We start from the raw sequence: 9380 nt of genomic DNA, 5'->3' as shown, positions 1-9380 counted from the left end.
AGGAAATTAGACATTTCAATAGCAACACACCTCCCTTGATGGAATGACTGGGTACAGAAACTAGTTGGAAGGGCAGAAAGGCCAGAAAAATAGCACAACCACCGCCTTCAAACCAGACAACAAATCTGTTTAGTTCTGACAAAGTTTTATTTTTTTCAATTAAAAAATACAGACTCACTCTCAATAAATAACCATTTGATGAACTAATGCAGAATATAAATTAAGACAGTGACACAAGCTTTACTATAGTTACTAAGCATTTAGGTTTCAGTGTTTTTAGGACTTGGTGGGATGGTTACGAGAAAATATTGGCATATTAGATAAGCAGAAAAATACTACGAATGGGTTCAACACCTGATGTGCGGACTCGTTTGACTTTGGATCTTGAGTATATGGCACAATAGATTTCACGCCAATAACTGTTGCAAAGAAAAACAACCACCTGAATGCTAAAACATTTAATGGAAATAAATGTTTTATGCAATACGAGAATTATGGAAATCGGATCATCTTTGGAATAGAGAGGAGCGTTAGGCACATACTGATAATACATTTTCAGAGACAAACATTATCCCTCATGTAGATAATACAAACTCGCTAGACCTAATGGTACAGAACCTATTATTAATACAAACCCACTAGACCTAATGGTACAGAACCTATTATTAATACAAACCCACTAGACCTAATGGTATAGAACCTATTATTAATACAAACCCTCAGCAAAACGCCATCAGAGGCACAGACCAAAAGGGTCAGGAAATAATTGGAGACAGCAACAGTACTAAAATGAAGCAAGTCTAAAATCAAAAGCAGACAGAGACAAAAAAAACAGGTAGCAAACAAAACACCGGGAAAAAAAGTTTCAGAAATGCCCACAATGAAAGGATGGCAAGACTCCACAAAGATAGGGGTTTAGGCCTGGGTAATGACTGTAGACTAATAGGTAGACTCACCTCTGAAGCAGTTCTGGAAACGGTTAGAATTCAGAGGATCTTTGGCGGTTATAGCTGGTGGTGCATCCAGGTTGATGAATGAGGGCAGACCTGACACTGAAAAACTGTCAAATGGCTAAAACAAAACAAAAAGTTTTAACTCATCTTAAGTGTGCAGCACCAAACAACAATCACTTTCCTCCAGTTCTAAGCCGGCTGCTAGGCGCCGGCCGAGGCACCGCGCCGGGTTGGACCCCGCCGGAGCCCTGACCACCGATGCCCCATCCCAGCCCCGCGAGGGGGAAGGGAAAGAGACGGGGGCAGCGCAGGGTGACCGACGGGGGTCCCGACGCAGACCGTAGCCGGGGAGATCCGCGAGAAGGGCCCGGCGCACGTCCAGAGTCACCACCGCAACACCGCAGCCCGCCGCTCGCCCGACCCGCCGTCCGGCGCGGCGCGTGGAGGTGCCCCGACGGCACCCTCGCACGCCCCAGAGTCCCAGGCCCTGCCCCGACCGACCGCGAGGACGGCAGGGAGGAGAAAGGGAACAGTGGGGACGACGAGGGGGAAGAAACACCGCGTGCCACGCTTTCAGGCGGGAGGCGGAACGGCGAGGAGATGGGACGGCCGCTCCCCCAGCCGTGGCTCGGTCCCAGCCCCGCTTCGCACCCCGGCAGGACCGACCCAGCCCTTAGAGCCAATCCTTATCCCGAAGTTACGGATCTGACTTGCCGACTTCCCTTACCTAACTTGTTCCAACATGCCAGAGGCTGTTCACCTTGGAGACCTGCTGCAGATATGGGTACGGCCCGGCGCGAGATTTACACCATCTCCCCCGGATTTTCAAGGGCCAGCGAGAGCTCACCGGACGCCGCCAGAACCGCGGCGCTGTGTTTTCTTCTTCCTGGTTAGCCTCACTTTGTTTTTTGTTTATCATGTATTCTGGTAACCTGCTCTTGGATAATGTTTCTGCTCCTCCTAATAAACAAAGTTCGACAACACGCTTGTGTCTTGCCCTGCCTGTCTCAGCATTACAGCTAATCTAAAGGTCAAAGCATAAACTGCACTGGCAGATACAACTATATTTAAGCATTACCACGTATGTACACAGTTTTCTAATTACATTTACATATTAACAAATAAGCAGACATCTAGTTTCTGGACATCTGAATATTTTCAAAAATTAGATTCTTTAAAAGGTGGGTTTAAATGATACAGCACTACAAAAAGCACGACAACCATAGGCAACAAGCAATCCTTGAATTAGAATAACTTAATATTTCTGTACGTGGGCAAAATAATAATATGATTCTTAGTCCATGTTATATTTAGGCTCCATGTATGTAAATATATCTTTTATTTAAAAATGAACACATTGTCTTTTTTCACCACTAGTCACTTTGAAACCATTTAAGCCCACTACACTCCATTTAAGATGACCTTAGAGTGTTTTAATGAGGAGTTCCTTCAAGTACAAACTTGCATCAGTTTTCACTGTACTGGCTGCAAGTAAGAAATTATGATGCGCAAAATAAATGCTGTTTGATGGAATAAATGAATGACAAATATGAATTTACGATGTGATCATAAAATGGCTTAGGCTAATGTGTCCATGTGTTCTTACAATCCTGGCAGGTCATGTGTGACTGGGGTTTGAGCTTCACTGAAACAAATGTTTTACATCTTGTTCTGGATTATAATCTGGCTAGTGGAATTCAGAGCCCTTTCCCCAATGGGAGAAAATGATTTTATTGTTTTATGTGAGCTCATCCTGAGCAGACCATTCACAAATCAGAACAGTTTCCTGTGGCTACAGTGAGGACCTCAGCTGATACTGGAATATTCACCCACTGCTTTGATATGCTTATCTCACAGATTTCACAACAAAATCCCAGAATATCTACAATGTAGATGAGACAGGATTTGTCACTGGTCCATGACAAATCCTGTAAGATTATGTACCAGACTACAGGTGGAAGTGGGAGGGAACAGATAACAGTCCACATCACTGGGAATGTTGTTGGGCAGATTCATCATCTACAAAGGGAAACGGTTGTACAATTCTTGGTGTCAAGGAGGTCCAGACCGCAACCCCATTTTTGTAACAGGACATGGATGGTTGGACAAATCTCTTCCTTAAACTATTCACTCAGATCTCAGACTGAACATTTCTCAGGGTTTTAATATTTGATGGTTAAACCTCGCATGTGACTCTGGGACTGGGGGACTAGGGGGCTTCTTAACATTTTTTCTACTCCTGAACCTCTTAATGAATAAATGTAGGGCGGTTAATTCTTTCAAAATTATACATTTTTAATATTTTGTCAATAAATCATGACATGATCTTACTTGGAACACTTAAATGGACTTAAATGGTCCAACTGTACCTATTAAGCTGATGCCAGACTTTTCAATTATTTAATAAAATATCTTTATTTATATTATAAAACAGACATAAACTAATAAGCACATTTTGAAATGAGAAATTAGACGTTCATATTTAAATCAATTCAAAATCTATGAAAAATGCCTGGAAAATGATTTTTGGCAGGCTTATTGCATAAAGGAAAAGAGTAAAGTTATGTTAATATGGAAAGGACATGAAATTCTAAACCACACAGCTATTTTTGAAAGAAAGACTTAACTCCTTTAAATCCTTTCCATACAATCCTAATTCGAAATCTCTTCTTCTCACATTTTCTTGCTTCCGTGGCTCCATTTGCTTCTTTCGTTGTCTGTTCTATGTCTTTTTGCTGATGTTTCAGTTTCTTCTTCTCATGTGTCTTCTCATGTGTCTCCTTGAACAGCTTCTCCTGTGCATTTGGTGTTGCCCTCACATCTGAGTGAAAGGACAGGGGAGGCAGTAGTGGACGGCAAGGCCTGTAGGGTCTGGATGATGGGGCTTCTTGGAGCCAGTGGGGCTCACCAGGAGCAAATCTGGTAGGCTGTCTGAGGGAGAGTGAGGGAAACCTGTTGTCTCGTGGTTTGGGAGACTCCAGGGGGAAACTGGGCCTTGCGCTTTCCAACTGTGAAAAAAGCATTTAATTTAGCATCACTATTAAATACATGCATGTGCACACACTTTGATATACTATCAAAAATATAATATAAGTTAGACTGTGATATTGTAGTGTCATAGGCAATCCATTTGTTGATTTGCCCTAACACATTTATGCTCACTATTTACCTGGATTTTAATTATAGTTCCTTATTTCAATCTAAAATCATCTCCTGTGTATAGCAGAACATTGCTTCGTTGGATGTGCACTGCAGTGTAACTAAGTGTTTCACTTTTCCTACTTTCTCAAGCTGTGCTCTCAGCCTTCTCAGTTCAGCTTTGATCTCCACATTCTCCCTCTGCAGTTCTCGCACTGCTAGCTCGAGGTCTAGACCTCCAAGACACCGCCCCACACGTGCAGCCTTCCGTCGGTTGTCCTCCCTTGTCTTCCTCCGACATTCACCCAGGGTCTCTTCCTCCTCCACCTTATGGTTTCCCATTTGAAACATGCAGAGACATATGACCCAGCAATGTGTATTCGGTCCCTAGAGATCTTCGGCCATCAAAGATTCTATATATATATTTTTCAATCTGAGATGCTGCAGAGCCTCATTCTAATCCCTAACAGGCAATCTTTATCTAAAAAGGGCCTCATATCAAAATTTAAAGTGGTGTGTTAGTTGTAACAGTCGCCAGCTGTGTTGATAACTCACTCTACGATGCGCGGACACGGTGGAATCTTCCAGCTGCTTACCGTCCTCCTACAAAACAGAAACCTGCTTAACACACTGATATCCAGCTCAACAGGAGGATGTCTTACAATGTAGGTCGGAGAATTGTGTGAATTGCTGCAACTAACTTCAAAAGGATGAACGCTGTTCTGCCAAAAATGCATCTCACTTTTGTAATCTTATCTTTTTTAAATGTTTGTACTACTGCTTGTCTTCTGTTTATTCTGACTAGCAGTTGCTATCACACCACGCGACTAGAATGTTATACGTATGACGCCGCATGGTTACAGAATTCAAAAGATTACAGCTCGGACGATATTGAACGCGCGTTAAAATACGCTCATGAATGAGTTTAACAGACACCTGTTCATTTCAACACAATGGGAGAAATTACTCTGCTCACAGAGCTTAGTAACGCGTTAGAGGAAAATTCGCTGCTGGACTTTAAAACACTGAGCGTTTTTCTTAAAACACATAAAAGGTGCAAGATTACGCGTTGTCGTGTGAGCACCTCAGTCGTAAAAATGGCTGCGTTGTCATGAATGCGTTATGATCAGGAGTAGTCGGCCGTACTGCTGCGACATCCGGTCAAATCAACTGTCCTCTAAGAATCAGCGCAGTACTATTTTTGGTAATAGCAGCATATATGGACATAAACGGCGGCGAAACGGATGGTTTCTTTCTCGTCAACTTTATAGTCCATTACACCTGCTCCTATAGATCGGGATAAAATCTCCATACCAAAACCTCTGTGCATTGGCATGATGAACATTTAGAGCACGCAAATCCTTCACTTCTGAAACAGCAGAAATTATGTAATTTTACACAGATTGAAAAAAATCCTCAACGTTAAAGACTGCTGTTGACGGAGTTTTCAGGCAAATATAGTAGGTTGGGGAAGTGTAACGATGAGCGGTAAGGAGGCGGACGCAGTGTGTGGAAAAGAGTGAGATTTATTAGGGGCAAATCCAAAGTCCCGGGTCAAATTATTAACATGGAGAGTCCGAGAATTCATGCTAAACTAAAGTAAAGAAAAGTGCACGAAGACAAACCAGGGATGCAGGCTATAACATTGGGGCGAGGATAAACATTCAGGCTTATATTCACATGCACGGAAGCCTCGATTAACAAACAGCAGCTGGACTTACAATAAATAGCAACAAGACTAAACTAAAACAGGGCTTAAAAACATGGTCAAATGAGCATTAAACCAGACACAAGTGCAAATTATGAGGGGTGCAGAAAACGAAACGCAGGAATGGAACCACAACAAGGGAGTAAATCAAAAATAAAGACACTAGACAGGGAAACCGTGAAGACATAGACGCTAGGAGGGTGGTCAGTGGTGACAGGAAGCTTGTTTCAGTCATGGATGTCTTTGGCAAAATGAATGCAACTAAAATGCTTTCCTCATGTGTCCTAATAACCAAATAATAACCAAGTTCTTCTTTATTTCTAAATAATATGCCTTTTGGAAATTGTATAACTGCGTGTGTTATATTACTTTCTTTTATTCAGAAACACGGGAGACTCAGGTGAAAAGTGTGATGGAAATTATACACTTATTATTATATCCTAAAACTTGTCTCACCTAATCATAGTCATCAGTTTATTAGATAAATGCATACCTATTTTTATGTTTGTGTTTCACATGTTCCATTCCTTTTCTTTTCTTTGAAAGGAAAATGCCTTAACTTAATCAAAGACTAGGATTAAAATAATAATAATAATAAAATCATAGACAGGTCAGCTGAGTCCACTCCCTTCTCGTAATGTCCCCATATTGACAGTTAAATATCACATATTAAATACATTAGAGACTGGAGTGTCTTGTTTTTCTCTGAATATTCCACAGTGCATCTAGAATTTTAATAGTTGTTTATTTCTGCTCAATTTTTCTGCTCTTATGTTAATTTGTTTTTGTCTTAAGGAAAAAAAGGCGACAAACGAGACCTGTGACCCCAGGGGGAAATCATGGATCAGATGCCTCACACCAAGTCACTGTGTAAACAACACCAGGTTCATGTTTTAGTGTGAGGAATGAGTGCAGGAGTGTTTTGAAAGAGCAAATACAAACACTAACAAGAAGAGAACAAAGAAAACAGGAAGGAGAAGCTCCTTTCCTTTTTGAGTTACTTACTGAGATCATTCTCATAGCAAGTTCATTACACCTTGTGTACTTGTTGTAGTGCAGTTAGCTGTTTCTATATTGGCTGAGGGAAGGAGCAGACCTGTTCAAGTCACAGATCCATTTACATTTAAACAGCAGAATCTTGTCAGTGGAGGATGTACTTTCTCAAACCTTTTTAACTGATATCTCGCCTGCGTCTCTCTGTGTTCGCAGGACAGTGACCACTGCACGCCTCGCACCAGGACACCTTTCCAGTGATGATTTTTTTTTGTTTTTGTTTTTTGCTTTCAAGTGCTAATGCCATTATGAGTTGCTAGACCATGAAGACATTTAAAGAATAATAAAATAATCTGATTTTGCTGTAAAAGACAGATGTCATGTTCACACTGCACAACTTCACTGCTTAATGTGATCTCCTGTTTACATCTGGCAGACACGCTTATCTATAGCAACTTACAGTTTCAACTATATTACAGAGTTAGGTCCATATAGCGGTAGGAGTTTGATTCAGTTCAGTTTAGCTCACTCAGGCTTTCATTTCTGTTGTCTTGTCTTCAGGTTTTGTTTCATTGTCCCTAATAAGTCCAACTTGTGCTCGTCTACTCATGTCTCACTGTCCTCCTTTGCTTGATGTCACAACTTCATTGATACCTAATGTGAATGTTGAAAGTATCACATGTTCTTTGAGTAGGAATCAAACATCATTGCACTAATACACTGGACTGATAGTGGACTCTGCTGAGGTACACCTACCCCTGATGTCTTGATGTTACTGAGCTTCATCTTGTCTCAGATGCCTTCAAGACAACTGCTCCTATTATTTAATGGCCCCTCCCCCAAGAGAGAAGGAGGAAGAGACAACAGACAGTTTTGTTGGTTTGTTATTGCAATTTTGTATGACCTCGTGTGTGACGTTGTTTTCCCCCATTTTAGCCTTCGCCTTTGGCTTCGCCCCTCCTGTTTTTTTAGCTGTTTTGTTTATTTACATTATATATATATATTAGTGATGGTTGGATGAAGCCCCATTGAAGCTTTAGGAGCTTCTTCCTGATTGTGCCAAAAAAGATTCGATGCATTGGAGCATTGAAATCCGACATCAGAGAAGAGTGACATCTGTTGGCCAGAAAAAAATGATTTCAGCCTGCGAAGTGTGTTAATGCTGTGTGGTCTTACAGTTCAACTCATGTCTGTTCAGATCCACTGAAAATCAAGTTTAATTATTAAAATGTTGGAATAAATGCTTGAATGTTGTCATTATTGATTGTAGAATGAATAAGGCCTACGGAAAATTAATATCAGTCATATATTAGCAACAAAGTAACCACTCATCTGTGAATCATGAAAACATGATTTTATAGGGAATAGAAAAATCATCTACAAAATTTGAAAATATGATCTGAGGAAACATATTGCTGGGGTATAGTGACTGTGGAATTTAATTGATTGCGCTTGTGGTTAACTGGGAACAGAACATAATACAGAAGAGGAGTTAGTATTCAGTTTAATAAACTGAGCCCAAACGAACACAGTGTTGGGGTTTAAGACTGTTTCTTCTCTGGTTCACGATTTTACCTGTATGTGGTGCTGATGTGCTCTAATGTTTTGCAAGAAGGTGTCTCAGCATTTCGGACGTGTTGTTATTAAAGGACAACTCCTGGGAACACTGCTGACATCGCACCTTTAAAAATACGACATTTAATTAGAATAAGACTCTTATTGTGTTATTCTACATAAACCATAAAGATACATTATGTTTCGTACTTACCCTATTTCTAGATATTTTATCAAAATTTTCCCATGCTTTGGAATGCTTATTTGATGTAGAAGTTTCCATTTTTAAATGACTCTCTGCCATAGAAAAGGCGCTCAGGATTTTACTGTGCCTTAAATAGTCATTGAGATAGCGGATAGCGCCAAAACTTTGAACCATCCCGCCCATTTCCAGTGTTTCATTGTCATTTTCGAATCTTCAAATGTCATAGTCAAGTGAGGGTAAGTGACTCAATACAAGCTCCGGTACACTGTGTCGAATCAGCAAGTGTTTGAAAACTGACACGAGCTTCGAAGCGTCTGTATTGAATGTCCCATCCCTAATATTTATATATATTTTTATTTATTTCTATATTTATTTATTTATATGAGAGAGACAGATTGTATAAAGATCACTGCAAGTGATTGTATAAAGAGTGTAAATAGTATTTGTTTGGTACTTTGGTGTTGGATAATGGTGGTAAGGAGTGACTGGCATTTTTGTTAGATGTGGGTTTTGCCTCTGTTTGTGTCAGGAAGTTAGGAAGGTCTGTTGTATGTTTCTTTTGTTTGTTGGGTTTATTTAGGGTATTTTTTTTTCATTAGTGTGGGTCCTGTAGAATTTGCACCAGTAAGATTGTTTGTTTGTGAATAATAATATCCTCTGTAAAATATATCTAAAAGGAGACTTCCATTTGTGCTTCAGTTTTGTTGCTATTTGTTTTTCACAACTTACATTCTGCTGTTCACGTTTCTTTTTCCTAGTTACAACCTCACAGCCTTAGATGGGGTCATAACAATTGTGGGCTCGTCCTCTGTTTCTCCTCTTCTTCTGT

At 40.5% G+C, this 9380-nt stretch overlaps 1 long non-coding RNA gene across 1 annotated transcript; it reads left to right on the top strand.

Annotated features, from left to right (window-relative positions):
- Positions 1–4714: 4714 nt before the first annotated feature.
- On the top strand, positions 4715–7234 carry LOC145659353 (uncharacterized). Its single transcript, XR_014125492.1, has 3 exons — positions 4715–4756; positions 6595–6669; positions 7009–7234. It is a non-coding gene; the product is annotated as an uncharacterized LOC145659353 (long non-coding RNA).
- Positions 7235–9380: the final 2146 nt, after the last annotated feature.

This window comes from Electrophorus electricus, chromosome 10 (assembly GCF_041902795.1).
Source record: "Electrophorus electricus isolate QZ-2024a chromosome 10, ASM4190279v1, whole genome shotgun sequence".
Taxonomy (NCBI): Eukaryota; Metazoa; Chordata; class Actinopteri; order Gymnotiformes; family Gymnotidae; genus Electrophorus; species Electrophorus electricus.
Note: the sequence above shows the minus strand (reverse complement) of the source record. Positions and strands in the feature narration are given on the sequence as shown.